General features: G+C 43.1%; 1 protein-coding gene across 3 annotated transcripts in view; it reads left to right on the top strand.

The window, feature by feature from the left end:
* The first annotated feature begins 12,432 nt into the window (after positions 1 to 12,432).
* The window catches only part of sdk2b (sidekick cell adhesion molecule 2b), a 352,080-nt gene continuing 340,026 nt past the window's right edge, over positions 12,433 to 24,486 (top strand). The window contains exons 1-2 of one of the 3 annotated variants that reach the window (XM_037081071.1): positions 12,433 to 12,742; positions 13,483 to 13,664. The gene's annotated coding sequence lies outside the window, so the exon portion shown is untranslated. Of the gene's footprint in view, positions 12,743 to 13,482; positions 13,668 to 24,486 lie in introns of all 3 variants that reach the window. The other 2 variants (XM_037081070.1, XM_037081076.1) reach the window with 2 other exon arrangements.

The following is a 24,486-nucleotide window of genomic DNA, read 5'->3' as shown; positions in this document are numbered from 1 at the left end:
TTAAAATAAGTCAAGTGGGACATGAAAGGCGGTCTCAAGGATGTTGCTGGAGACAAGGTTGATTAAAGCGGTGAGCGTGACCCAACACAACCAACACGACCAGCTGACAGATGCTACAAAACAAACAGCGTGAAAATCGACTTTATGAAGAGACGGTGATCCACGTGGACCCCGGCTCGGTTGAAGCAGCTGTTAAAACAAGGATCCATTTCACTGAAGTGTCCTTAAAACACCACACTGATGTGTTCCTGATGATGGGAGAGGGGGAAGGATGCTATTCTGTCGAGCTCGGTAACCGAACGTTGTCGTATTATTTTGACACAGCTAATCGATTCACGCGGAGACGCACTAATTAAAAAAAGAAGCTAAAGCACTGGGATTTACACCTCCATTAGTTTTAGCTGCATATTGAAAGTTTTTTTTTTTTTTTTTTAGTGAAGCAAATCTCAAAATCCATTTCAGATTTTAATGACTTTATCATGATGTTCGTCATGTGCAGAGTAACAACACGCACATTTGGGCTCTTAACTGCTTCTGGAGGAAGTATTCCCGAGGTGACGGCTTTCATTAACACCTATACGAGGGATATTTTTGCTCATCAGCCAAAAGAAAATTGGAAATCAAGAATTATTATTTGACCGCCGCCAGGCTGTAAAAAAATATGGTGCGATTTATTTTTTTTTTAATGGTTAAAAAGAAGATGCAGCAAAACTAGCGAGTCCATCCGTAACCAGCTGGTTTAACCAGCACATTTTCACTTCCTCCATTTTTTTTTTTGTTTCCTTTTTGTGTCTTCAGTTGCTTTATTACTCAAGCAGACGATGTGTTTCAGCATCTGGCAGGAACATGACAAGCAGTCCATCTCTCCAGAGCTCGTCCATGCAGCCCCCCCCCCCCCCCCCCCGACAATCCCAGGATGCACTCTGTCAGCTGTTATTGTACACAGTCGCACATACCACTCCTCAAACCAGCCATTTTCAGGGGCTGTTGAAGTGTATCTACAGCGAGCCCTGCAAGATGGAAGGATGGAAAGTGTGGAGCTGCGATGTTAAAGAAGTGGATGCAGGCAGAATATGCTTCCCCTCGACGCTGCATTATTCTGGTTGATGGTGCACCTGTCAGCTTCATGCTTTGAACAATGAACGCCGCACAAGATGACAAGAAAACCCCTGCCTCGAATCTGGTTTGTGGTTGTCCAAAAAAAAAACAAAAAAGTGTGACTGGTTTTTCATCTGCACTTGTCTGTCAGAGTGTCAGGAATGAATGTAGGCCACTATTCACCAGTACGTCAAGCGAGATCAGGATAAAATGCTCATATAGGATCAGTTTATTGACATTTTGACCAAATTTCTCCCAATATTCAGTCAGTTCAGAGAGACCTGGACTTGAACTGTTGTCAGAGGACGATGAACAGTGAACAGCGTCCTCACACACGGCTCAGACGATGCTTCCAGTGACAGAAAATGAGAGTATAAAATAAATGGGAAAGAAAAGGAGTCTGCTGATTATGCACCGGAGATCTTTTAAAGGTCATGAATGACTGAACGACAGATCATTTGCAAATTAAATCTTTTCTGTATTCTTTCTCTGTGTTTTTTGAAGAGGTCGACATCTTGTTCCTCGGCTGTTGAATCATCCGTCCCACAGCTGTCTTGATGCAACAATGCTTCGATTCATGTTTTATTCACCGGGGTTAGAGAAGGATCACGCTTTCCTTTGAGGTTCCTGAACCTTCGTAACTAAGTCGGTATTACTGAAACCATTATGATGATCAGGAGACGACTGCGGTTCTGTTGCAAAGAAACCAACCTTCGATGTGAAACTGGGAACAAACAGCATTTTGTGGCGTTCAGTTTTTCCCTTTTGGTCGACCTCATCCATCCACTGGAAGCTTTTCCACGACTACAGACTCTGTCGCTCTATAACAAAATCCCAGGTACCACAGAAGTGTTTGGAATAAAGCTGAGCGTCTTTAAAAAGATACAAGTTTAATTTTGTTGTTGTTCCTCTGGAGAGTTTCCTCTGTCCTGTTGAATTTGTACCATAACTACAGCTTTTAGTATCGCGGCTTGAATGCACCGCGATGTTTGTTAGCCACATTGAAAAGGTTTAAAATGATCAAATAGGAGACAGCAGAGCACCATCAATGCACCTGATCACACATCAATCGAGGACCAACAGGCTCATGTACATTTGCGATTGACACAAAGTGGAAAATGTGACCTGTGTCGGTCTGAAACTTGTAATGACACTTTGAGTCGGGCATCATAAATGAACATCCCAGTAATAACTGTGTTACCCAGGTTTCCTCTCCGAGAGCTGAGTCTATTTTTGTTCCCCATGTTTGATGTGACGATGCCTTCAAATCACAAAATGTTTGACAGTTAATTCCACTTCCAATATTGGAATCCCTGTTTTTTTTTTTCAAAAGCTATAGCTGTGAGGATAAAGCGCACCGCACACCTTCATTTTTCACATCTTTCCCTGTCTGTACACATCCAGCACAAACTAATTAAGTGTGATTTGCTATAGCTGAGTACGGTCTCAAGTGTTTATTGTCGGTTGATTGTCATGCTAGAAAGGATTCAGCAGAGAGCCACCATAACTCCGGCGCTACTTCAGAACCTCAGCTTAATTTAAAATGGTTATTTTCTAGTGTTATTGGCTTTTTCTGTGCAGAAACCTTTTTTTTATTATTTCATTCCACTCTCTGCTTCTCGATATTTCTTAATAAATTGAAAAATTTCAGGAAATTAAACAGAAGGAAAAATACAAACCGCTGTGTTTGTGACGATGTGCTTCCTGATCTCATGGTGTGACTCAGTTTTGCTCTTTTTCCACTGCTCATATTCTTTGTGTATATAACCTCCACAATCATATCCAGTATATACTTTGTAAAGCAAACACGGTAAACATTCATTACAGCCGCATTTATCTGCACATGTATTGTGTACAGACTGTGCTGCAGGGCCGGGAGTGTTGACAGTCGAACATGCAGATGTGACCTTGGATCATCCTCGAGGGGACGAGGCGGTTATAAATCCACCTATTATGCCGTCACGGCGACTCTATTAATTCTGCCGCCACACAAATGTGAAATACAACCAGGATGTTTGTGGGGTTACGACAGGTAACCTAAAAGGTGACACGTTAGATAACGTTGACGTAAAGCCGGATCAGAGAGAATGATACGCCGCGCTGATGGTAGTTAGATCACCGGATATTATTTACATGGAGGAGACGCTCCAGCAGACGCCGTACCTGCACGCTTAACCTGTTTTCATGATCACACTGCTGTGAGAGAAACTCAGCTACACCATCTCCGGCAGTATTAACGCCCTCATCGGACAGAGTTTACAACACACCAGGATCAGCTGATAAACTTGATTGATTATTTAAAACTCCTGAGTCGTTTAATGAATTTGAAGCAAGAGGACCCTCAGCCTGGGCACACCAAGCGCTGGTGTCACACACAAAATTGGGAAAAACACCAGTTATCTTCTAAAAGTCTTCAGCGAAGTCACACTGTCACACACGTCTGTATGTCTTTGTCACCAGTTCCGGTCCAAGTTCGTTCAGTTCTGCTCGACCTGAACTCTGCACCGCTTCTGTCGCCTCGCAGTCAGGTGACATTCAAACCATCTTCGGCTCAAATCTGCTGCTGAAAGTGGAGGTGATTTGGATTTTGAACACAGCGTGTGTATGTGTGTGTTTGTCACACAGTTATTTAAAGTAATTCTGGGACTTTATTTTTACTTGCATTTCGTACTTCGTGTAGATCTTATATTTAGTTCAAAATGGTCTTAAAAAGTCTTAAATTTGACCTGCAGGAACCTTGATAATAAACAAAGTACTGTTTGTACATTGATGCCAAATCCTTCCTTCTTGCCTAATAACCAGAACTAGGCAAGTCAACCTGCCGACCTCCGAATCATCCTGAATGATTCATCTGAAAAATACAATAAACTTTAAATGAAAAGAACTGAAAAGTTGCTAAATGTCAAGGAAATGAGTCAGGAAATTTTGCCTAACATTGTGTTTATTTCTTATGGTGGATGCTGAATGGGTTTATGTAACGATGAATCATAAAATATGTCTTTATATAATCTAACAGTAGTGCAGTTATTTCTGAGCATTGGTGCAGATGCTCGCTCGTTTCCAACCTGCACTTTTGACAGGAAGAAGAAAAACAAAAAGTCACTCAGTTGACTTCCTTTCCTTCCTCGTGCTTCGGCTAATACAAGAAAAAGCGACGGCCCGTCCAGGAAGCACACGCTCAGCTGATGTCTGCAGCCCGAGGTTAGAGAAGCGAGTTTGACCACATATGAAACGGACCATTTAGCTCGTGTCTGCCATTCCTCCCTCCGCTCAGCATGAAGATAATTGGATATAAAACATCAGTGAGAAGTCATAGCTCTCCTCCTCCTACCCCGGCCTGGCCTTACAGGTCCAATTCACACAATAAAACACCATTATACCTCATCAGTGGTGCTTTAAATGTGCTGGACAGGGGGAGACGCTTCAGTAGTCCGTCTCATAACTCACGTGGATGCAGTTCTCGATGACCTCAGCCCTGCTGGACGACCACTTTCTTCATCTCTTCTTCTGCTGTGTCAAATCCTTTTGCTTTATTGTTCCTCTGCAATAACATAATGAAAAGGCTACACCTCACCATGTCCGTCCACATGAAGAGGACACTCTGCAGGTTGCAATTACCTTGATAGGAACATTTCTCTTCTCTCTGATCCTTTTTCTTCCCACCTGATGGAGGATTATAGACGAAGCTGTGGCAGCAAAGACTAAGACCGCGTTCACACTTGCCAAAACTGTCTTTTCCCCCCATCTTCCTCGGCATCATTGGAAAACACTCTTTACTTCATATTCCAGGACTGTGGGTGGTGCTTGAAATTCACCCAAAATGGAGAAGAAGAGACGGAGCATGCGCATAAAGCTTGCACGCTGTATACAAACAAACAGTAGAAGAAGAAACTGAACACAACAAGAAGACGAAAATGGCTCGTCAGTCGTCCATGATCCTTTTTCACTCAGCGTGGTGGCAGAGCAGCAGAATATTTTGCCCTATTAAACCTGATAGGCTCAATATCTTCTGCAGCACCAACACGAGCATGTAGTCCGCCATTGTTGTTGTTGTTGTTGTTATGAAACGTTGCAGGATTCAGAGGTCGAAGGCTAGAGGTCAGGGGGCGGGGCGATGGCGTCATCGATGTGCAAAGTACGCGGATTCGCCTTCCAAACGAGAACACAAGGGTGGAGTTTTTGAATTTTTCCATCCTGAAACCAGGTTTCAAAAAAGAGCGTACTACTAGCGGACTAATACGTTATAATCAACATCCGGCTAGACTTTCAAAATAAAAGCTTTTCTGCTCATGTACAAACAGCTCATGTAGTCTGACGACTTAAAATGTTATTAACGTTGTCAAACTGTCGTAGAAAACACGTTAAAGCACCTGAAGTATGAGAATAACTACCTGTAACTTCACTGGCACTGACTTGGAGAGGGGGTCCAGTGTGCTGCTTCACTCAGAGCCATGGTGGTTCTTGTAAGGTTCTGGTTGTGTGGGCAAAATAAACAGAAACTAACATCCCTAGTTTTGATATTAAACACTCCTGTTGTTGCTTTTGTGTTCAGATGATGCTAAAAGCAGGCTGAACGTCCAACACAATCATTTCAATGTAACCTGGCAACTCTGACAAAACTCACATCAAGGTCCAAACTGAGGTTCCTTCAATGTAGAATTAACTGAGCGAGGACTTCCGACAACTGGAAAAGAGAAACGGGGAAACTAACTCTTATACTGCCCGCGGTAATTAGAGTTTGAAGGGAGGAAAATAATTTGACCATTCGTGAAGCCGTGCACAAACCTGAGTCCACTGCACAACAACACACATACAGAAGGAAAAATAAATACACAGTATATAATGTAGAAATACGAACAGTGCATAGGGAAATGTTGTGCTGAGATTCAGGAGGGTTCCTACAGCGAGCACCCTCAGGTCTGGATCGATGTCTCTCATCTTCATCTCATATTTATAGGTTGATGATACAGTCGACTCACTGTGGGGTTTTCTGCAGCTTTAAGGGTGTGATGGAGTATCAACATCCAGTGATGAAAGCTCCGACACCAGGTCCACTTATCAGGTTATTGGACTCTGCATCCCCTTACTGGAAAGGGACGCCATCTCTGAGTGTGTGTGAGTGTGTGTGTGTGTGAGTGTGTGTGTGTGTGTGTGTGTAGCAGGTGTAAAAGCGTGAAATATAGCCGCGGTGAAGGGTGCAGCATAAACCTGGCCACTCCAACTTTTTTTAATTTGGATTGGCAAGTCAACTGCCGGGATGGCAATATTTTATCATCAAGTCGTTTTCTGAGTATCGCGCTCCGGAGCAGAGTGGCTCTCCATCATGTTTGTCAGAGGGGACTTTATTGAAGAACACTGAGGCCGGATTGGATGCCGGGCACAAACACACACACACACACACACAGCTGATGTGTGTGTGGAGAGGGGGTGTGTATGACGGCTGGTGTTGAGGTTGGAGGTGGAGTGATCATATTGAATTTGGGTTTCTATGTGGCTAACAAGCCGTGCACTCGCTCGAACTCTTCAGACTGTTTAAAAAAAAAAATGAAAACAATTAAAGTGCAGGTGTTACATTCAGGTGCACGTCGGTCACGTCAGACTCTTCAGATCGTGTTCTCGCCCTCAAGAGCAGCAGATTCTTATTTTTTTCCAACAATGCAGCAGAGGAATGAAAAAGCATTCACAAGACTGTTTACCAGCAAATATCGATATTATATCATCTGCTGCCGTCTCGTCTGTACGGATTCATTCAGGAAACACAACGTCTTGATTCAACATCTAATATCAGTTCAAGTCCTTTAATAGAAGTTTGACTCGTCATTTAGTAATAACAATAATCAAACACTTTATTTCTATGGCTCCTTTCAAAAGCAGAGCTACAAGGTGCTTCATCATGTACAGTAGAGGAAAATCAAAGAAATAAAACGTCTTAAGATGGAAATAAAATGAGTGAATTCAAGAACGATTCAACAAATATAGAAGAGCAACACTGAACCCTTTGATGGACGGATGATCATGAATGTTTTTCTACGCAACTCTACAATATTTGAGTTCAAGCAGCGCAGGACGACACACATGACTCAGTCGGCTGGTTTGTCGTCAGGTTGAGGGGTGGTGCCGGCTGCGACCGATCGAAGTTCAGCACAGTTGAACTTTGAATCCTCCGGCAGCCTCGTCCCTGAACGCCTCCCCCCACCAGGACCTCCTCCATTAGGTCACAAACGTACAACGTTGTGAAAACATCTTCTCGGAGGCCTTGTGGTGCGTCGCCGATGACATGAACCGATGTGATCGTATTGTTAGTTTGCAGGCTGCCAACCACTCAAACACCTTGATGTTCTTGATATCTAACTGAATGTCTTTTTCATGTGTCGGATTCCAGGCTGAATGTCTATAATGAGCATGAACTTGTTTTTTGATTAACAAAAAGGTGAGCCATTTCAGAAAAGCCATTCACGAGAGCAGATAATGTTCCTTTTATTGGCTCGCAGTGCTTGTTTAACGTCGTTCGCTAACTCGCGCTGAATCAAAACCGAGGCCACCCTATTCTTTGAAATAAAGGAAATCCAACACGAACATTCACAATCTGTTCCTTAGTTTAAAATGCTGCATTTACTGAAAAAAAAAAAAAAAAAAAACCTGACAGAGAACTGGAATTATTTGGGTTTTTTTGTGTCGCTGCTGAATTTGTTCAAGGACCCGCTGGTTGAAATATAGTGCTTATGAATCCTCAAGGTAATGGAAAAGATGCTCTGCTGACAGGCAGCAGAGACCCAGGGTCATGTTTTTCCTTGCAAACATAAATCTGGGCCTCTCGTGCCCCCTGCCCGCCCTTCTTCCTGCATCTGTAGCAGCAGCCGTCTTTTGGCTATCTTGACTGATTGAGAGGCGTGATTTATACCCGCCGACCGGGACTATAGCAGAAAATTCAATTAAACGGGGGAACATAAATAGGAGATAAATGAAGAAGTGCCATCGCAATCTTTTCTTTTTCTCTCTTTCCCACAGGCCTTTTTTGTCGACAGGAGAATACATAATGCGCCGTTCTTTCTGTAAAAAAAAAAGATTGTTTTCATGCAAGCGATGACTCACGGTAATATGTTAATTCAATCTGTACATTTGTGCGTTGCTGGGTAATTGAGGTTTAAGGACATATGGAGCTAAATATTCATACTTGCGCAGGGATGCAATCAGAAGAAGAAGACAAAGATCTCATTTGTGTCCTTGAGAGGAAGAAAAACAGCTGAGAGGTAAACTGCGGCTGTTTTAAAGAGCAGGACGTGTGTCGGTGGAAAGGGTCATCGGTTCTTTACGGCGAGGACGCCAAAAGACTCTCTCTCTCTCTCTCTCTCTCTCCATATAGGTTGCTGAAGTGACTTTTGAGATTTGATACTTAAACCTTGAAAGATCTGTTTCCCGCTCCCGATTTAGACCTGACCTTTTCCAAAGCAGCCAGCTAGACTGACTGCACCTCGGCACGTGAGATGAGGTTCGGGCACACGGAAGGACGCCATCAGTCTCTGTTCGCTCGCCACTCGGGCACGAGAAACCATCTGATGGCGGCCCGGCGCGTGCTCTCCTGCAGTATTGACATTCGCCGGTTGTTTTACTGCTTAATTTGCCGAGCTGCAGAAGTATTTATAGACCTTCCCCGTCCAAACGCGCCACATGTAAATGAAGCTTTGTCATAAATAATCCATTGGCAAAAAATAAATAAATAAATAAAAATATGCAGCCCTATAATTGGAATCAGTTACAAATATGTGTTTCCTGCCTTCATAATGTGCCAGAGAGGCTTATTTTCTGTCCTGCAGTGTTGTGGTTGTTTTGCTTCCAGTGAGGGATCATTAATATACAGGCTCGCCTCTTTCAGATGCCCTTGCTTGACAAGGAGTTCTAAATCTGTACAAGTGGTTAGGAGGACACTCATCTTAGCTTTCGCAGGGCCGAGGCCTGTCTTCCTGCTTAAGTAGGAACTAATTTATGCCCGGTGATAAAAAATACATAAAATAAAAGCAAGGAGTAGCCCCGGGGCAAGAAATGGCAATAAGAGGTGTGATACCTCAAAGGCAATAATTCAGAGTGATTTATCAGCCGGTGACAGGAGGGGAAGAGGCCTCAGCAGCATGTCAGTCAAATGCATTCCCATCATCATGAAGAGGAAGAAAGCACCTTATGTCAACCGTGTGTGTACGTCTAGAAACAAAACACAATGTTCCCCCAGAGAATCGTTTAAAAAGGGGTAACTCAGATACATATCTCACCATATCAAAGTGTTCACAGGTCTGTAGGAGCTCTGCTGCACATAAACAGAAATAAAAGAGTAGAAAACCTTTCTGTGGTTCCAGAGGAAGCTGCATGTAATCTGGTGAATTGCCTCCAGTGATGTCACAGTGGCTTATGTTGAAATGTATTTTGGGGAGAAAAAAAAAAAGCGAGGTAAAGGTTACTGGTAAAGGCTGTTGTTTGTGCTTTTACATTCACATTCACAATTAGGCTGAAGTGACCATTTAAAGATCAAAGACGGACCGAGCAGCGTTAACAGAACTTCTGTGAGTTTTAAAAAAGGAAGAGAGCTGAAGCTGCGACTGAGAGCGAGAAGAGGCAGGAGGAGGATTCGTCTCTGGCTGTGTACATTAACACATAAAGCAGTGCGGTCATTTAATAACGGAAAATAAACAGGACAAGCGTTCATGAAGTCGTCCACTGCAGGAACATGTGGCGCTACTAAACTACAAAAACACTAGAGCATATTTTAAATTTACCATCGATTGGCATAAAGTTGCTCAAATTTGACATCTTCACAGTTAAAATACTCCCAGGAGTGAAGCTACTAATGGAAATAAACATAAAGCACAGTCTGTGTCCTGAAACGTAAAATGTGGAGCCTACATTACCCACAATGCATCTTAACCACTGATTGACATCACTGGAAGCAGTTGATCAGATTAAAAGCACTCCCCAAGACCTGTAAACACACTTTAATGGGTGAAAAATCAGTGGATTTACCCTTTAATCGAATCCTAATGTTTATTTATTAACGCATCATTTTCACATCCCGTCTATAAAAACACAGTCCGGTTAAACACATGGCACATTTGCATGCTGATTGGAGCCACTCTTCACGCTCTGCAATTGAAGTATTATGAGGTCGGCAGGTCGCACCTGTCTCGACTGCAAAACCACAAAAAAAAAACTGAATAATATATTCACAGTTACAGTCACGTTACCGGGCTGATGGATGCACATCTCACTCTGCTCCAGCTAATGCAGAATGATGCTTTCAACCCATTTATGTTTGTGAGAAATGCTTGGCTACAAAACGCGTTTAACGTTTCTGCATGTATTTATTCAAAGTGTACCATTTTTAGGCGTCGAGATGCTCGAGGGGGTCGCACTCGTTCAACCCCAGCTGGCAGAGTGTGACTCCGTCTCTCCATCTCTCTCTCATCCTCACGCATCAATATGCAAAGAGAAAGAGAGAGAGAGAGAGACGGCAACCTCACAGATGTACAAACACACACACACACACACACACACACACTCACGGACACTGCCAGACATGCCTGATGCAAAGGTGAAGAAATCTTGTCGCCATGTGGGGCGCCGATAAGAACGCCATCCCCTGCTTCATTCCCTCTGCTCCGTACCCGCAGCATCTGCTCTGCCCTCATTAATCAGGGGAGCGGTGGGCAGGGGGTTGCCACTTGAAATAAAGCTTGATCATCACATGGAGTGCGGTGGACCACATCCTGGCATTCAGCTAAACTGTTTTTGTCGTGCGGTCTCACCCGTCCTCCCTCAAGGCTGCACCGCTTGTTAGTTTTTTTCCCCCTCGCACCCTGCGTCACGCGGCCGGCTCGACGCCATCTGTCGGGGGACGTCACCCTGTGACCTGGTGGGAAAGATGAAGGCTGTTAACCTCCCGCGTGTGTGTGTGCCGTTTAACTCGGGCTTGACAAAGCGACGACCTCCAGGTACAGCGATCCTGAGAGGGCGTCTGACTTTCTACACAACGTGAGTGATGCTGGAGACGGCGCGTCGACACACTGATGTATTCACTCAGCAGACGCTGTCCTGCATTTTGCTGCCCGTCATTTCAGAGGAGACTGAAATTTCCTTTGAGACACTCTCTGCCATCTCATCCTTTCAAACACAGCCTCACCATGTTGTGTTCTTGGCTGGCCGGAGGCGACGGAGACTCATCACAGCCGTGCCCGTGTAGACATATGTCAAAGACACAAGGACAGGCGTTTGGAAGCTCAAGGACACCATTAGGGGGGACGGGCGTCTCTGCCAATGCTAAAAATTCATGGAGGAAGAAGTCAAATAACCCTTAAAAGTCTCCTGAAGGGTTCTTTTTTCTCTTATTGAGGCCCAAAAAAAGATGGAATTTGCAATGCTGAAATCCACTTTAGTGTTATCTTGTGAGACTGGGACTCAAATTCAGAAATCTCCTACTGAAAGCAAAAATGAGTTTGGGAATATGAACCTCAGGAAGGATTCGTGTTTGAGGGAGTTTCTGTCAGCAGCTGCCAGGAAAGTGAATCTTTGTGATTCATGAGGTTTAGTCTAACAGGTAGAGATCATTTCACATCCTGTGTGACATACAACCAAAATTATAAACAGTACGACGGACTGTGTACTTATTGTTTTACCTCATCGGCGTCATTGATTTCTGGGTTGGATGATTGTGTTAATGATATCACCGCCACGTTCCTGTCACGTCCGTCTCCTTCCTGTTGTGTCTGATGTGTTTTCTCTTGTCCTGTTACTTCAGTTTACATCTAAGTTCAGTCGTCTGTCGTGTCTTTGTCTCCTGCATTTAGCTCCGCCGTCTTCACGCCAGTGGAGATAAATACTGCACGGCCTTGTGGGAATCCTTCGTAACCTGCATAAAAAATCAGGTCACTAACCATAGACATAATATATGTAGATGCCTCATGGCGTGCTGGAACATAATCCCGCGTCGCCGCCATCTTGGTTGGTCTCCTAACTGTAGGCCTGCACCAGTGTCAATCAGAATCAACAGAGAGCGAGCAACTATAACCGTATTTTGTGCAGTTTATGGTTGCAATAACCAGCGTAGTATTGTTACCAGATCGCGGGGGATTAAGTACGATTTTTTTTTCCAATAACTTTTGTGACAGCGCCCTGTATCATAACTACATCTCTGACGTTTGTAACCGTGTGAAAATCCGGTAAGAATTTGGGAAGTTATGATTATTGTAGTTGGGGATGCACCTTCCTCAGTAGCTCATGGGAGACCCATCCAAGATGGCGGCCGCGCTGATACGTCAGCTCCAATAGGCAGCGTCAGTCTATGGGGCGTCTACGTATATTATGTCTATGTCACTAAGCCTATAGATGTCATTGGGACGCTGTCGGTGCACCTCCTGTACTGTAGGGGGCAGCGTTCCCCCCTGAGTGTTGTTCCCTGTGAGCCTAAGTCAGGTATCCCATGAAGAAGTGTGCACCTGTGTGCGAGGCAATTTCCTCTCTGAAAACAGGAAACTACGGTAGGAGACAGCCGTGCATAAACAGGCACTGATGTCCGCAGGCAGACCCGGTAGTCACAGACAGGTCCGGTTTCATCCCGATGAGCTGTGAGCCGAGGAGGATCTCCCGCTTTGATGAGCCTCTGGTGAGTTAGCAGGCTGTTAGCAGGCTGTTCGCTAGCTGCTCTGAAGGGGAAAAAATGCATAAATTGTGCTATTAACTTGGTTTAAACTGGTCTACGTTACTTAATAGATGTCATAAGATGTTTTCCAATGTTTTCCCACAACTTTTGTGCACTTTACATTGTAGGTTATAGCTTGAGAAAAAATCGCTAGCATGTGTGCTAATGCTAATCACGACCGCGATATGCTAATCGCTAGCCCGAGTTGCTAATTGCTTCATTGTTGTGGTGCTTATTTTATGCTAATCGCTAAGCTAAAGCTAAGTTCCATGTTTTGCAATGAGAAGATGCTTTTCATTTATTTTGTTGTGCCAGTTGAGTGACTGATTTTCTGTATTTGCCACTTCATGTTTGCTTGAGAATTTGCACTATTGTGTATAAAAACTGTAATTCATTTGATGTTAAAGAGTTAAAATAGCTAACAACTGATGATGTAAGTCAAATAGAGGTAAAAAAGGATGCATAAAATATGTGTCTGTTAAAAAGAATACTGTTTATGGTAATTCATGGATAACTGGTTACATTCATGGTTAAAACTAATTCATGATAATTCATTTTAGTGTGTGAATGTATTTCCTAAATGTTTGGTAATATATTTCAGGCCTAAAACTTAGAAAATGTTGAGATCTCATGAGAAACTGAGACAGAATCAGATGAAGATCCTTACACCTTTGCACTTCCTGTTTTTTTTTTTTTTTTGCTAGCCTGACCAGCTGTCAGAGAAACAGAGAGATGATTAAGATGGCGAGCCCAGCCCAGCGATTCTAAGAGAGCGAGAGCGTTGGAGATGCGGTGTGGCCAGCTGCAGAACCTACCTCGAAGACTCCAGATCATCTGAATGACGCATTCTGTGAGCAGATAAGACACACACTCCGCACCTACCCAGGTAGTAGTAACTGATAGGACATTGATACAGAACACACACACCTTGGGATTCCCTTTTCCAAAACTGAACTTCGTTGAGTCAGAGAGTGCGACTCGAAGAGACTTTTATTATTATTTTTTTTTGGGCGCCTTATTTTTGTAAATGAGAGCACAGCTGAGCTGTTAATGTTATTTGTTGTACAGTGATATTGAAGTGTCACCTGTTCAAAGTAACCAACACCCACTCCTTTTTGTGAGTAACTCCCTTGTGCAACTCCTATCGGGCCCAGAGTGATGTGATGTCTCCTTAACCTTAAAGTCAGGGCCAAAGGTGCTAAACCTTCTTAAAACTGTGGCCTGTGAACTTGTTTGCCGATGACTGCTTTCCAGTTTATGCAGGATTGAAATGTTTTTGGAATTTGGGGTTGTGGACGCTCTGTTGATCCGTTTTGTTAAATTAGTTGAAGGCTTGGTTGAAGCAGTACGCAAGTAATTCCCGCTGTGGTTACACAGAGGTTTGTTTGTGGATTTTTTTATGATGTTATAAAATAGGTATACTTCATAAATGTTCAAGAAAATGCAATAAGTCTACCAGATTGACCATTTTTGTGGCAAAACTGGCAATTTGGAAACAATTTTAGATGTTAAGATGAGGTTTTAACGGTAGCCAGCAGGGACATCTGAGTCATTTCTGTGTAACTCATTATGGCGCTCTGGGTTGACGTGCTACACTAACATGCTCCACAAAGAAGCTGTTAGCAATTAAAATATAATGAATAACCTCTAAGGATTATAAATAATTTGGTAGGCTATGTGAAGAACATGTTTTTCATTATTTAATGGCAGGAAAATGCCTCCAAACTCCTCCATCTCTGAGGAACGCCGACAGTCACTAATACGTAGAATATTAGCAATAAATGCATCTCGGGTGGAAAACGAAATAATGCCTCTTCAGGGAATAATGATACTTCTGTTACCACTTCTGCAGTCCACAATGAAATGACGTGGGAACAAACGGAAGGTGTATAGAGGAGCTCGGATGTCAAGGGGTTCACTTCATATGATTAAAGCCTCCTGCAGGCACCTGCGTATTGAAAGAAACAGATTTATGCAGCCTTGATGCGGGCAGCTCAGTTTGATGGCCGCTCAACTCGGCTGCAGAACGATCACAACTTTGCAAAAACCAGAAAGAACAAGAGGAGCAAAGACAGAAAAGACCAGCGTCACAGTCTGTGTGGACGAGGTCTGCGGTGAGTCAAGGACAGAATCAGACTGACCTGAGCTCATCTCCCTCCTCTCTTATGCTTTCACATAATGAAGCGTCGTCAGTCCCAGCTGCTTTCACTCATTCATTATGAGCCACATCCTGCAACAGGTGATCTGAATCCACTGCAGTCAGTCCAGAGGGACCTTGAATCTCAGGTGAAACGCTTGCTGTTATTATTCCAACCAACCGTCTAGCTGTTTTGGTTGTGCACTGGTCTCTAAATACAATTTTTTATTAAAACATTCTCTTTTCCCCTACAAACACAGAGTCTGAGGAGACGACAGATGCCACATGACGCACTGTGTTTTGTCATTTTTTTGCCAACATGAATTAAATTGACTTCACTTTCCGAAGGCTTTAATGATGCGGTTACAGAAGAGGCTTTCTCACACCTGGCTCCGGATCCACATGCCCACATGAATGTGTTTGTTTATGTGCCGACATTTACCGCTGACACGTGACTTCCAGCGATAACTAAGAGCCTCGTGGCAGCCCGAGGTGGCGAGTATGTGTAACCTTTCGGGCGGTTGCGATGGGACGCGGTGACACCTGACTGCGGCTCTCCATCATCGAGCACCTCAGAGGCCTGTCACGCTCGTGACAGAATACAGCCCGGGAGCCATTTGTATCCCATCATGACAGCTAATGACAAACGCCCATCACGGCGCAGCTACAACCTGATTAGTGTCGAGGCCATAACAGGCTCCCGATAGCAAAAAAAAAAAGGCGACTGCTGCGCTCGAACCCCCGGAAACTGTCTGACTTATAATGATGTGTGCTTTCAAAAGCCAAATATCATCCGTGTGATGAAAGTGCACCTCACCATGTGTTATCATAATGGGCACACGCTGCAGCCATCTGCACTGCGCCCGGCTCCAGTCCAGTCGTTTAAAAAGCCTCCGACTTTGAAAGGAGGCTTCAGGCGGGGGGTTCATACTCTGACCTTCGTTGATCAGAACTCATTTCCTCTGTGACACCTTCACCACTCCGACATCAAATAAATGTGTTTCTCATTGTTCTCAGCTTCTGCCCAGTGACTTAAAGACTACCAGCGAGCAAAGAAGCAGTGACACAACTTTTTCGAGGCCAGGAATGATTTGTTTACCTCAAAGTTTCTGCTCTCCCTGCAGGGCTCCAACAATCCAGTCCTACATATTGATTAGCAGATGCCTTTTGGGGCCCGAAGCAATTGTTGAGAATTCAGCGCAGCTCTTTTTCTTTTTTTTTTCTTTTTAATGGAAATCAAGGGTGAAGCATGTATAATCTATACACATGCTTTGAATGATTTATCACCTATTATTTTGGTATGGAACCAATTTGTTTCATTACATGCATTTGTTTATTTATTGAGCTGTTGGGACGAGGTTAAAAATTAATAAGCAAATAATTGCCAGCGAAAGAGGAGGCTTCATGCAAGCTGCTTGCTGAAATATCGCTCTGCAAAATGATCCTGAGCGACTCCCCCCCCCGACCACACACACACACACACACTCTCTTAATATGTACAGTGAAAATGTTCCCTGCAACCTTTTATTAAAAAGCCCTTTACCGGGCTAATGGAGGACATCATACGTGCTCCATGACTGATGCTCAAATCATGCAGTGCGATATTCAACATACAAAAACCACAGAATCTTTAATGCGATGAGTGTATTCAGAAGAATATATTTTCCTTTTCGCCGTGTAAATAATCTAAATAAGAGTGTTTCTTCTTACTTTCTATATATGTGTGTTGAAGCAGCTACGGCTGTTATTCAATTTCATTTGTGCATGCCTGCATTGTGTAATGACAATAAAGCTGAACCCTGAACCTCCGCCCACTCGACCACCTCGTACTTGAACCTGTTTTGTCTAAAAAAATAATAAAATAAAAAAGGCAGGAGGATTTCACTGCGTGCTGATTTACTAATTATGCTGAGAAGAGCTAATGTTCCTGTGGCAGCGCTGTGGATGCAATATTTATAAGCATTCAGTGTCTTGTCATCATCGTACTAATCACAATAAGCTTCGCTGCCTTATGAATAGTATATAATAGACAAAAAGCTCACAGAGACCTCCGTTAGTCATCATCATTATTATCGATATCATCATCAGCAGCAGCAACATGTATTACTTCCTTCAATCTTAATGCACATTATACATTTGTAGTCATGACTTACACATAATGTAATAATGATGATAATAACGAAGAAAGGAACGAGGAAACGGCTGATAACTGCATTTTGTGTCCAAGGAGAGATTGATTTGTTTATAAGTTTAGTAAATGAACCAGCGTAAGTCACGTCACTGTGTGCTACCTGATGTGATTTAAGCTACTTACCAAAGTTATGTTCCTCATTATGACCCATTAAGGCTCCTTCACTCTGTCCACTTCACTTTATTGACAACAGACAATGAGGGAGGCCGGATTAAGTATCGTTGTGGACTCATCGTGGCCCAATCAGATCACACCGCTGACAGACGTCCCATCAAACACACCTGAACTAACAAGTCTACGCCCCTGGATGAAAACGGTTTAGTCAGACAACCTGAGGAAGCTACCAAACATAATCGCAGGAGAATTGGACGGTGTGCAGGAGTCTTTTTCCTGATTTCGATTTCGCTTCGGTCCACTCCTGCGTGCATGTCTGTACTGTTGCCATTTCGAATGCAGATCCTTTATTTTGCAAGTGCATCCAGACATTGCATATGATGTATAAACTACGGATGCCCTGATACGATCTGCAGGCCGAGATGGGCGTTTTTTGAGTAAAAGTTGTGGCAGAACTCAGATGTGCACTTAACGTTACTCTGGTAAACCTGCGGATAAAATGTCTGCAGTGTGGAAATAACTTAAATTAGAAAGTGAGAGCAGTCCAGCGGTGACATGTAACATCTGCAGGACGACCGTTTTGCGAGAGGAAACAAAAGAGCTGCAGTTAATACTACACATTCAGTACGATACAGTATTACAGGGAAGGTAGTTAAATGAGTCACTCTGGATAACCAGCTCATCAGGGTTTTCTTCATCACCAGGAGTTTATGAATCCCGGTGTGCCCTACCATCTCGGCATTACATCACATCGACTCCACTTTGGAGTTACAACGTGCCGGCATGCACATTTCGTGGGTTTTAAGTGCAGATTCTGACGAGTTCGAAGTGAGGATGCGTTTCTCATCGCCTTTCCTCTCCACCTCCACCGCCAAAAATCTAACTAAAACTTTCTGACTTGGTCGTGATCTGTGTCTCTGCCTGCCTTGTTGCAGCACTGTAACAGAACAGAGGACAAGGTGAGGAATGAAAAGAAAGTCGATATCGAATCACACTGAAAGCATTTTGCTTTCTTTTTCGCCGAGTTTGAGCAGCAGCAGCTGCAGATCGATTGACATCCATCAGCACACGTGTTGCATCAGTCAAAGTGGTGAAATACATCCAATTCTTATATACTTGTTATTATATTTATTGTACAGATTGACAGCACAGATTCAATATGAAGTGTGTGTGTGTCAGGTTTCCACTCGTCTACTGCCAAAATCTTAGGTCTCCACTGGAGAGAAGCCAGGTAAAGACACCATCTTCCATTCTTTGTGTGTGTATGTGTGACCATGAATAATTTCCTTGGGAATCTCAGTGACCTTTAAGTTTTCTGAAAGAGCCACCTAGAGCGAAGGCAGGAGGCTTTTAGAAAACGGACATTTTAATGATAGTTTTGGGCTTTAATGATCTTTGTTGCATCATCGTGGAGCTTGTACGTTCGACTTTTTATGCCGGGAGGCCAACGTCTTCATCCACCGAGGTCATATTCAATAACATCTGTATTTTACATATTACCTTTACTGACCTGGAGAAGCAGAAAAACAAAGATCCTGCTGACTGAACTGCTGCAGTCAGCTGGCAATGTTGTGACTTCTGTGACAGCCGGGTTTGAATATCAATATAAACAGTCACAATGCTGCAATCTTCATAATTACAGTTCAAATGATTGCACAGCTAGAAAAATGACCAGGCTGACGAATGCTTTTGTTTTCACGCAGCTGGGGGGTGTGTGTGTGTGTGTTTGTGTGTCTGTGTGTGTGTGTGTGTGTGTGTGTGTACTCCTGTTGAACTGAGGTGTAAATACTGAATATTAATATATTGGTATACTCGTGCACGTCCGACGAGCCTTCACGCACCTCTGGACAAAATCCCTCTCCTTCCCTCTAAGTGGTCGCCTGTTCTCCGGTATTCCCCCGTTTTCTCCTTCCACCACTGGACAGAATCATTTGGGTTCTGTGACTTTCACAGAAAACGGGCACAGAATTAGATTGAAGTCATGCTCAGATGGTCCCCGCTGTCTCTCGGTGGCTCCACAGAATCTGCAGTCAAAAGAGCCTGAATGCCAAATCAGTTCTGATGTTCTCGGGTCATTCTGCTCTTTCTCCTTCAGTGGTCCTGGAGACTTTACAAGGTCTCACACTATACAAAAAAGAAAAAAAAAACCTTCTTGATTGGATGTTTTCAAGCCCATTTGGCAAATAAGAGCAGAAAAGACTTGATTCACTTGGTTTTTTTATTTTTTTTTATTATTATTGTTAGCACTTGCTACTGGCATAATTCTGTGGCAAGGTCAGTATTTCAGTTCAGAACCACTTTGGGTCCAGTAGTATCTCAGCGTTGAGATGGATCCCAATTAAGCTTTGTACAATTGTTAACATCCTGCAGGGGATGAATCCTAAAGTCTTTGATACCCCGACCTCTCCTTGAGCTAAACTATGTGGTTGAAATTCTTTGTTTGAATACATTGCAAAGAAATTTGGCGCATATTTTCATGGTTCCCAAGGTAATCCTATAAAAATGTCTTGAATTTTTATCACCAGCATCGTTCAGGCTCAATATGCAAAGAGGGAATACTGGGCACTGTACTGACACTGTTGTTAGCTCAGTTAGCCCTGCAGCTAGCAGTCTGAACTGGGAGCTTGGAGTGGTATATGGAGAAAAATAAAACAGACCCGGGCACATAAATATCTCTTCAACTTCAACTTAAGCGTCTTTGGCGTAACATCAAAACTCTTAGATCTTTTAAGTCACAAACTGGCTCAGAAATGAGAGAGAGAGAGAGAGAGAGAACACAGGGTGGATGCCAGATGCATGAAAGTGGAGGAGCGGTGAACAGGTGGTCCAGCTTTTATAGCCTCGGGGGCTCAGGTGAGCTCAATCATCCAACAAATATATCAACATCTGTTAAATGGATTGGCAGCGTTTTCTATCACCACCGGAAGGATCGCCTTAAAATGTTGTGAATATATCTAAAACCATCAGGGGGTTTCTTGAAAGCTGTTGGAACCTGTGACATTTGGTCATGTCAGTCACTACTTTCATGTATTTCCATCACTAATCCAAAGGTTTACTGCTAACTGGCTAATATTAGTGGGTTAACACACTGAACTAAGATGTGCTGAGCACAACATGTTCAGTTCCTGACTGAGCCTATTGTAACACCTGGCTAATCTAAAAATGTGCACAGAGGTAGATCTGAAGTGGGCCAAAAAAGTCTGTTTGCTTTACAGCTAACAGCTAGCTTGACAGCTAACGACTAGCTGTCATTAAAGCACCAAGTCCTTAACTAACCGATCCAAAGTCCCACCCCATTGTAGTGGAAGTTGAACAAGCTCATCAATAACAAACTCCTCTTTATGTAACGTTAGCTGACCGTTGTACTGTCGCTGACCAGTTATCTAGTGTTTTTCTAGCGGATCCTAACCAGTGATGTAAGTTAGTAAGGGGACACAAGGGTACCAAGCAAAACTGGGCGGGACTTAGGAAGCATCAATCTTCTGCCTTGATATAATCTAAATTATTGCATTTTTACAAAGATTTGACCCCCCAAACGGTTGCCATGAATGGAAATTTACAGCTACAAAAAACACAACTATGAAGATGTAAACATGTTGTTGTTGTTGGGCATTTAACAATCTCATGAGAAGTGACTCTCTTTTGGAAAGTGTTTCAAGTGGCCATTTAAGGAACTGGAGCTTTTGGCGCCTCCGCAATTGGCTTCATTTCCTCAGCCGCTTGGTTAGCACGCTAACACAAGCCCCACAGAGCAGCTAGCATGGCTGCAAACACTTTGTCTTGTTAATCCTGCCACAACATCAGCGTACTTTACTTGTTTACAGTAAAGTAAATTACCAATATACAGAGATCGAGGTTATTCCTGTGCGATCACTGTGTTTAAATTCTTCCGTTGGCTCTGATGCAGAGAGGGAATCACGGTGAGGTTTTGCTGAGATGAATTTGCTAGATGTCTGTTTCTGGCATTCAATATTGAACCTTTCTTCAATTTCCGTAATATACATCTCAGATTACAGTTATTGCCACCACAGCCCATCAGATAGTCACATTTGTTTTAAGAGGAGGTGCACCTCAGCTACATATGGTGTTTGAAACTAACCGCTATGAAACTATAAATCCAGCTTTCACAGTGAAGAGCAAACAAACCCAAAAATGGATGCACTCAGTACACGACAGTAGGCTGGTGCTAATTTGTCATAAAAAGATGGTTCTGGCTGTCAGATACAAACTGTGCGGCACACCTGACTCGGCTTCATTAGCATTTAGCAGAAGTGAGTAAGCAGCACGGCTCGTGACAGATGCAGGCTTCCAGCGCAGCATTGTGATGGATGGAGCAGTGGACGCATTGTTCCCAGACACAAAAGCTTCCTCACGTGTCATCACGCTGCTGCGGAGCCAGGTGTGGCATGATAATTCATTTAGTATTTAGATTTTTTTATTTTTTATTTTTTTATTTTCTAAAGCAGAGGGGTGAAGTGATTGAAGCCCGTTGGCGGTGCACTTAACACAAAAGCTGGGCCGCTCTGCACATCTGCTTTCCGCCACAATTATTCAAATGGCTCCACCAGTTCACAGCTTTTTACTGAGCGCGGTCTGATCAACAGGCTGTTTATGTCATCGTGGATTCATTATAGGGACATTAGCCAAACCGCTATCTTCAAGCGTAGCTGCTGGATCTTTGTTAAAAAGGGGCAGAATTTATCTCAGCCACTTTTATGGGTTTTTTTATGACTATGGATCAAGAGCAAGAGTAATAGCTCGAACCATTAAAGTAATAAAGGGGTGATCTTGTAGTTTAGGATCCTTTTTTTTCTTCTTCACCAGCTGTGTGAATGTGCTTGTGGGTGTGTGTCAGGGTGGGTATGTGGGTGTTTTTAGGTATTTTTCCACAGTCGTGTTGTGGAGACCTTTGGGTACAAAATGCTTGTTCCCATGATGAACATCAGTGAATTCCAGAGTGAAAAATTGGTTTACAGGGAGTCGTATAACTCACAAACTTTAGGTTAAGAATTATCATCAACATTGCCAGGGAACGGACTGAGAAAGATGTGAAAACAAGATGTTGAAACGATGTCAGTCAGGCTCATAAAGCAATGATCTCCTCGTCGGTGTGCTCAGTGACCATGCTGTCCTAACTTTAACACAAGTGTTGCCCTCCAGCTTATATAAACGTGTTGTCCAGTACAATATGAAGCTGGAAGCTTATAAAATAAAATCACAGCCTGAGGATCTAAAGCGATGCCAGTGCAGCAGTGAGAAGTGAAAAAAACTACCCTACTTCTCACTTGATTTATTACCTCATAAACAGTTTCCTAATTTAATTATGGCCTAAATCACTAGTTTCAAGTCTTCTTAAACACAGCATGAAGTTCATTTTGTAAATTAGGCTCCCATTTACAGTGAAATGGATACGATAAAGCAGGGTTTGCTTTAGGGCGTGGCTACATCGTCGCTACCACAGCCTCTCATCCAAATATGGTCACTTCTGGCTCCAAAATAAACAAAGATGGCTAAGGCTGGCTATCAGTGATGCCATTAAGGGGGTTAAATTAATCTTCAGTCTTGATTCAGGCTGATGTTTGGGTCAGATATTGGAGTTGAGAGGGTTAGGTGGGAGTAGGGGTGTGATTGGGGTCATAGTCAGCCTCAGGGAATGAATTTAAGTCCATGTAATGTTTTATGAAGTCCTGGAAACTAAACCTTAACTGACAGGGTGGTCATCAGTAGGGACAGGACGGGTAGACGGGTAACACCAAAGCTTTTCCAGAGAACACGACAATATGCAAAAGAGCATCCTTAAAATTCATTCACAACAATCACTGTCTCTCCACCCCGCCACACATTTCTCCTTCCCCTTTCATTTGCTCCAATTCTTCCTTTTTATTTTTTATTTTTCCTTTATCAGAGAAATTGAGAGCCGCTTCTCAGAGGAGGAAGAAAGAAGTCGGTCTCACTCCGCTGGCCAAAGTAATAGAGAAATGACTGGAGCAACAGGCAAACGATTATTTACAGCTTTTATTTATTTATTTGTTTAGACGTTATCGTGAGCCGGGGCTGAGGAAGGAAAAGGAAAAAAGCAATATTCATTTTTTTTTTTTTTAATGGGACTGCCCTCCATAGATAATGTCCCCTGTGTTATTTCCTTTCTCCTGGATTTCTTCTGCAACAAAGTGTGCTGAGAATGCAAAGTGCTGCTCTCGTTCCTCCAACCAGAGAAAAATAAAACCGTTCTTTATTAGAAACTAAACTACTACATACCAGGAGCTCATCTTCTGGTTTGAATATTTTAATTGTGTAGATGACTACGGCTTCTATTCGGCAGTATCTTACTATTTCATATTCCTTTTGCTTTGTGGTTTCTTGATAGATTAAGAGCAGTGAATGAATTTTACAGGTTTTAGTGCAGAATATCTCGGATATCATTTGTGATAATTGTCTTATTGTGAGGAACGTAACTGCATCTGAAGACGGCCTGCGATTCATTCCAAGTTCAGTCGTGTTCGTCCTGTTTTTTTCCAACTGTGCTTCATAATTTCGTGCACAAACTTCAGAAAAGCAGTTTTTTCTTTTTTGTGCACATTGTGAGGTGGAACCACTCATCAAGGGGGGAAGCAGTTTAAAAGTAATGACTTATTGTGCACTAAATAACGTGCCCCTGGAATTGACAAGGTTTCTTTGAATGAGCTGCGTTGGTGCCGCTCTGCCGAGTCTCCTCGTGGAGGCTTGCTGTTGGAGCGAGATGGACCGACTAACGCCAGGTTAATTCTGCTCTACCCAGCCAACACACCCACTCACCCAACTCCCTTGAGTGCTGCCTCTGCCTTTATTTCATTTTCCACATCTCTTTTTGATCTGCCTCTCTTTCTTTTGGGGGGGTTTTTCATTTGTTTTCTCTCAGTTTCGATGCGTCTGTGTTTTATTCATGTTCTGTTTTGATCTCTGATTCTCTGTCCTCTTCAACTTTAATGCATTCATGTCTGTTGAGAAGTAAAACAGTGAAAATGGAATAAAAGATGGTCAGTCCTTTAACTACTTCAGCTAATAGTGATTGAAATAACTCAGTAGAGTGTATACCTCCGCCACAGCCCAGCAGTCCTCATTTATTAATTAAAGCCCAATCAGTGTTGGCACCTATTCTGAATCTCTTCAACTCAGATGCAAGTTGGTGGTTATTTGTGAATGTTTCATGGCCAAAAATATATCCCGATACATCCAAATTTTTATGAGGACCTGCATCAAATTCACTCACCTCGCTTAAGAAACCCA

Source organism: Acanthopagrus latus, chromosome 20 (assembly GCF_904848185.1).
Source record: "Acanthopagrus latus isolate v.2019 chromosome 20, fAcaLat1.1, whole genome shotgun sequence".
Taxonomy (NCBI): domain Eukaryota; kingdom Metazoa; phylum Chordata; class Actinopteri; order Spariformes; family Sparidae; genus Acanthopagrus; species Acanthopagrus latus.
This window is presented reverse-complemented; position numbering and strand designations above follow the sequence as displayed.